The sequence below is a fragment of the Hordeum vulgare genome, chromosome 1H, assembly GCF_904849725.1.
Source record: "Hordeum vulgare subsp. vulgare chromosome 1H, MorexV3_pseudomolecules_assembly, whole genome shotgun sequence".
In the NCBI taxonomy this organism is placed as follows: Eukaryota; Viridiplantae; Streptophyta; class Magnoliopsida; order Poales; family Poaceae; genus Hordeum; species Hordeum vulgare.
Genome location: NC_058518.1, coordinates 383605807 through 383613313, shown reverse-complemented (window position 1 = coordinate 383613313; position 7507 = coordinate 383605807).

Below are 7507 nucleotides of genomic sequence, written 5' to 3'. Positions count from 1 at the left end.
CATTAAATACTAAATTTTTAATCTTAGAATCAATGAGCATTAAGAAAATATTTTGCCGTTGATTTTTAATCTTAGAATCATGAACACAGGAAATGTGGTCGTACGACGATGATAGGATCCCTGACTGCCATTTATGCTCGGATGACATGGGTATATGCGATCGTTATCCTCACCTGACAATGGTACGCCCTTCACCGTCAAGCTACAAGATGACTTTCAGATTATTACGGTATATAAAAACGACATGTATTTTTTGTTAATGAAGTATGACGTGTTTTTTGCTTTAGTTAACCTTTAATTTTATTTTTTACAATTTGACTAGTGCGTTCCCTGCCATGCAAGATTCATTGTCTTGGACAAGTTTCATTTCAAAGAGAAGGATATCATAGAACCTAAGGTAGCTCGCCTAAGAACGGAGCATTTCACTTTTGTTGCTAAGATAAAAAATGAAGAAGTTCACACATATTTTGGTTGTTCTAATTGGAAAGCATTTTCCAAGGCGTATGAGTTGGATGAGGACATGAACATTACCTTTGATCTTGGTAATGATGATGTTCGTGATAATAATAAAGAAATTTGGGTGCATGCGGAGAATGACTTGATTCCAGATCTACCTCCAGGTGTGTTTGTCAACAGATTTATTAGGTAATTTATATTGATTATTAAAAAGTGTCTGTTACTAATCCCGACTAAATTTCTTTATTTTCAATTATTGGCTTATTTTCGTGCTACAAGAACTACATGACACATAATAGATTGGACCTACTAAAGTTATGACTCTGAGCTTACTTGGTTGGCAAAAAATTATCTCATCTCATTTATTCATGATGTTCAGTATCACACTAAATATTACATGGCTGGCAATATTTATCATGGATATGTGCCACCAGTGCAGCAGCTGAACCCTTATAACATCACTTCAGACAACTTTGTAAGAAGTTTTTTACCATTGCGTCACTAGTCCCTATTTCTCATACATTATTCTTAAGCAAAACTAGTTTAGCTAACTATGTTATTATTATTTATTCTCTGCAATAGGTACTCCCTCCATAGACTGTGCCTAAATGGATGTTTACCACCGATGATTTGCATATGGTTAGCTTACTTATGTTCTTCAATAGGTACTCCCTCCATAGATTGTGCCTAAATGGATGTTTACCACCGTTGATTTGCATATGGTTAGCTTACGCCCAATGTGGATGAGTTACCCTCGAAATGAAGAAACCTTGGAAATCAAAGGATGGAGCAAGGCAATAATAGCATCCATGCAACCACTTGGACACGATATCTTGATTGCTGGAGATAGGTTGATGACACCATCAGTTGGAGATAGGTTGATCTGTCTTCTTCAATGAGGAGATGCATGAGTTTACCTTTTTATGCTATGTTACCTAGAAGAGAGCAGTAGTTAGTGTTTCTAACTTGTTATAACGTGATCACTTGCTAGTATGATAACAACCAAAATGATGAGGAGTTCACCTTGTTATGCTATTTTACCTAGAATGAGGAGGAGTTGATTAAGATGATAATGAGTTGTTATATGACATATACCAGTACAAATTAGATGGATGCAATAGACCAGGTTAAATTAGAGGAAAATACGATGTTGCGAATCGCAACATCGTATTTTGCTCTAATTCAACTTGGTCTCTTGCATCCATCTAATTTGTACTGATGTTGGATGTTGTTCTTCCATAATTTGTACTGACGTTGTATATCAATATGTGTAACACGCCGGTCGACCCTACGTTCACGGATAAACCCCCATCTCAAAAAAACTAAACCCCCGGGCTTAGCAGTGCCTGACGCATGGCAGACTTTAGTCCCGGTTGGTGTTACCAACCGGGACTAAAGGTCCTCTTGCATGGGCGCCCTACAACGGTCATGTGGAGCCCATTAGTCCCGGTTCGTAACGCAATCGGGACTAAAAGTTTGGGCATTTTGTCCCGATTGCTCAGTCCCGGTTGCACAACCAGGACTAAAGGCCTTTAAGAACCGAGACTGAAGCCCTATTTTCTACTAGTGTGGAGCGTCGTCATCGTCGTCATCGGAGCCGGACATGGTGGACACCTAATCAATCCAACCACGGAACAGTGGGTTGATGAAATGATTAACCAAACCTTTTCACAAATTGATGTGAGTCCTATACATTCTATCCTTGTAATCCCACTACCTACATATGGTATGGATGTTTTTCTTGCATGGAGTTTAATTAAGAATGATATGTTCTCTGTATGCTCCACATACTTTGCAAATGTGAGTATCAACACAACATGAAGCTTGAACTTACAAATGGTATGGGATGGCATAGTGTGAATGCTATTTCGGATATGAAAGGACGTGGATGTCGCCTAGAGGGGGGTGAATAGGCGCTTTAAAATAATTACGGTTTAGGCTTGAACAAATGCGGAATAAAACTAACGTTTAATTTATCAAGCACAAAACCTACAACAACTAGGCTCACCTATGTGCACCAACAACTTATGCTAAGTAAGATAAACAACTAAGTGATAGCAAGATATATGACAATAAACAATATGGCTTTCACAAAGTAAAGTGCATAAGTAAAGGGTTCGGGTAAGAGATAACCGAGGCACGCGGAGACGATGATGTATCCCGAAGTTCACACCCTTGCGGATGCTAATCTCCGTTCGAGCGGTGTGGAGCCACAATACTCCCCAAGATGCCACTAAGGCCACCATAATCTCCTCACGCTCTCACACAATGCAAGATGCCGTGATTCCACTAAGGGACCCTTGAGGGCGGTCACCGAACCCGTACAAATGGCAAACCTTGGGGCGGTCACCGATACCCGTACAAATTGCTCGGGGCAATCTCCACAATCTAATTGGAGACCCCGACGCTTGCCCGAAGCTTTACACCACAATGATTGAGCTCAGAGACACCACCAAGCTTCTAGGACGCCAAAGCATCCACGAAGAACAATATCTAGGGTACTAAGTACCAAAGGTAATAAGCTTCTCAAACTTCACTTCCACGTATCACCGTGGAGAACTCAAACGATGCAACTAATGCAATGGCAAGGGCACACGGAGTGCCCAAGTCCTTCTCTCCCAAATCCCACCAAAGCAACTAATGCTAGGGAGGAAAATGAGAGGAAGAACGAAGAAGAACACGAAGAACTCCAAGAACTAGACCCAAGGGGTTCCCCTCACTTAGAGGAGAAAGTGATTGGTGGAAATGTGGATCTAGATCTCCTCTCTCTTTTCCCTCAAGAACTAGCAAGAATCATTGGAGGGATTGAGAGTTAGCAAGCTCGAAGAAGGTCAATAATGGGGGAAGAACACGAGCTAAAGAGGTAAGGTTCAATGGGGAAGAAGACCCCCTTTTATAGGTGGGTAAAAATCCAACCGTTAAGCCTCACAGCCTGCACACAGCGGTACTACCGCTCATGGAGCGGTACTACCGCTCGGTAGGTTCACCAACCATACTGAGGCCAAAAAGTATGCAAAAAACGGTCTCACGGAGTGGTACTACCGCTAGGGAGCGGTAGTAAAAAATTACTACCGCTACACGAGCGGTACTACCGCTGGCACCAGGAGCGGTACTACCGCTGGATACTAAAACTGTTGTAACTTTCACATACGGACTCCGAATTCAATGAAACCAAGTTTGTTGGAAAGTTAACGACATGGGCTAACACAATCTTGATAGAAATATCAATAAGAAGCAAGTGAGAAAAGTCCCATAAGAAAATGGTGAGAACCCTTTTTCGAATAAGACCGGTAAAAACTCCCAATATCGAAAACATCATAGAAGATGCATATGGACTCCGTTTTCGATGAACTCGAGCTTGTCATGAAGTTGAACATAAGCTCTAAAACTCACAAAGAGAAACACCGAACAAGAACCAAGAAGTATGATGCAAGGATGCAAATGGTTTGAGCTCTCAACGAACGATACGATCAAGCTACTCACTTGAGAGCCCCCTTGACAGTACGACAATCTATCCTAAAACAGAAAACCTATCAAGGGCAAACTTATACCTTGCACCTCGTCCTATTAAGCTAGATGACGATGATCTTGGCTTCCTCAAGATGGACCACCTTTCTTGATTGTGTTGGCTTGATGAAGACTAGTTGATTGCTCCCCTATACACACTATGGGTGAGCCGCTCTTCAGCATATCTTCACAAGTCCATTGCCACCACAATGGATGGCAAGCATCAAGCATGATATATTCGTGTTGACCCACTTGAACTTGCACACCGCAATCTTGATGACGATCACCACTTGACGTCATCCTTCATGGGTTGTATGAGATCTTCCTTTTGACGCAAGCCCATGGAAGCACACCTAACCCCCACATAGAACTCTCACAAAGACCATGGGTTAGTACACAAACACGTAATGGACAATGCTTACCATACCATGGGATCACTTGATCCCTCTCGGTACATCTTGTACGCTTTGTGTGTTGATCATCTTGATTTACTATTTGTCTGAGATCTTGATCAACCTTGTGTCTCTATGACCATTCTTTGGATAATACCTTGAATACCATCTTGGTCATCATATAAACTCCTTGAACCCAACAGATGGACTTCAAGAAGTGCCTATGGACAAATCCTATAAATATAACTTAAGGCAACCATTAGTCCATAGGAATTGTCTTAAGTTACCAAAACCACATATGGATATATATGCTCTAACAATCTCCCCCATTTTGGTAATTGATGACAACCACTTCAAGAGAGTTTATATAAGGAAATAAGCATAACCAAGCGCACACATACAAAGCAATAATGCATGCGTGCAAGATGTAAATGCTTACGCAATAAAAGCAAAACCCTCTAAACATATCCAAAGTAAACTCTCTAAACTTCTCCCCCATTGGCATCGATTGCCAAAATGGACGAAAAGTTTAGAAAGACAATATAGTAGGTGGTCCTCCAAAAAGTGTGTACTTCTCAGCAAATGAGTGCAAAGAAATACACAAATACAATGATAAGTAGATGGAGGAAAACAAACTATATTGAGGACCCAAAGATTGCAAATAAAATGATCGTATGCCACAAAGACATACAAAAAATAGAGGCAAGCAATCAAAAGATACCAGATGGAACAAACAATCATATGGTCCTTCGAACCACATGAATAAAAGATATTATGATAAAGGCAACAAAGTGTTTTATCAAAACTAGAGAAGCTCCCCATGATTTGTGCACTAATACGAGATTTTTGTATTTGATACAAGTGCACAAAATAGGATCGTTGCTCCCCCAAAATTAATAAAAACACACAACGAGTGCAAGATGATAGATGAGACAATAAGCATATCAATTGCACAAAACAAATGGTTGAGCAACATGTAAAAGAAGCAACTTAAGAATAGGCTCAACCAAAATAATGTGTGTGAGTCATGGCAAAGCACTTGAGAAGACTAAGATAAGGATGAGCATTACTCATCAACATAGTCTTGATGAAATGAGACACAAAGTGCAAGACATATCATTCCCATACACACATACTAGAAAATGGGTTCACAAGCTTACTAATAAACAAAATAAGAACCAACGCTTGTGACAACCCATGGTGAAGATAGGAAGTAAGAACCTTGTCAAGAGGAGGTATACCAATCGAAATGGCAAAACCCTCATCAAGACAAGCATGAGGAAAAATAATCTTCACGGCCAAGAGTGCATCAAGATATAGGAAAATAAGATACACACTCAAAACAAATCCTTTCACGAAGCCACCAAAAACTGAAAAAGGAAATGCAACGGTGGACGTGAAACAAAAGAGGATATCAATAAGAGATGTAACTTCTCTCATGTGTAAAAGATTCTAAGTAGAAGACAATCATGATGATATATATCCACAAAGAAGGATGTACACACGAAATGGTTACAAGAAGGAACAAACTAGATATCCAAAAGGAAGTCATACATATATCAATAAATCTTTGCTTGGAAGCATAGCACATGGCCTAATATTTTCTTATTGTGCAATATGAACTTCCAACATACGAACATCAAAGACATCCCAACTAGTAATAAGACATCATTGTTAGGATGCTTTGAGAAAGGAAACAAGTACTACAAGAACGAATCAATAGATTCATGCCATGATGCAACCTGAAAAGAAAAGACATGTTTGGGCCTTTGCAAGAAAAGAATGCATGAAGTAGATACTTGTTACCGAGACAACATTGGATTGATATAGTAGATAGTTGTTCGTTGATCATCCTAACTTGGCTCCAATAATCACATGGTCTCAACACCTTCCTTATAGGTGAGCCGAGCATCCAGTGCATCTCCAATTGTTCCTGGAACAACAAAACGACCAAAATGGTGCCCAAACTCATTGGGACCAACGAGTTAGAAAACCAACAATACATAGGACAAACTCCACATACATATGTGCACATAGATATGAATTTGAATTTCATGCACACTTTAGCCAATTTATGACAAGGTGGAGTTTCCCCTATATATTGGGTCAAAGAAAGAAAGCGAGCAAAAGAAGCTATGTATAGTAAATGTGCATGCTCAAGGCTTTCAAGAATCAACTCAACACAAAGTTGATAATACACCAAAAGACAAGGTATCAAGTGATAATAAGATACCAAACGAAAGACCATCACTTGAAGGATATCAATTAAAAGGTACCTCAAGGAATGAGATATCCATTGACACATGCCAAATAAAAGGAAACAAGATACCAATTGAAGGAAAACAAGCACGAGGTATCTAGTTTCCAAAAGAGAGCTAGGTTCCAACAAACCAAACCCTCGACAAATTTTCATGATGGCACAAAGCATCATAAAGAGCAAAACTTGCCTCTCATCAACACACACTTGATGGGGATCAAAAGATTTTATGATGGGCGTGTAAAGAGAGTGTTCTAAAGAAAATAGGATAGCTCCCCCAAGAGATGTGCATTATATAGAATTAGCATTTAAATACAAAATGCACAAGATGGGATCATCACTTTCTCTATATCTATAAAAACACTAGACATGTTAAAACAAAGATCCACATGAGGCAAGGAAGACAAACGAAACAAAAAATACAATGTAAAGACGATTAGCAATTCCTACCACATGATGGAAATACCAATTGTCAAGGACAAGAAGTATTTTGGAAATAATACTCATTGGTAGATCGAAAATATATCCAACATCATCTTTACCCATAAAACGAAAGCGAATGACACTTGTAGAGCTAACATGCCACCTAGGAACAAGATAATTTACAATATCAACACTAAGTGGCAATACCTCAAATGTACACATTTTCTAGGCTTGTAGTATGCACATAGCATATTACTCCCCCATAATGTGATAACCCAACAATTTTAACAAGTGGCAAATTAAAACCAACAAGAGATAATTAATGGACCTTATAGAATTTGAATTTCTCATGAGTAAGACATACCACATAGAAACTAGATAATCTTGAAATATCAATACTAAGTGGTATTCCCCATGTATACACATTTATAGGATTGTGAGGTGTGCAAAGCACATCACTCCCCCACAATGG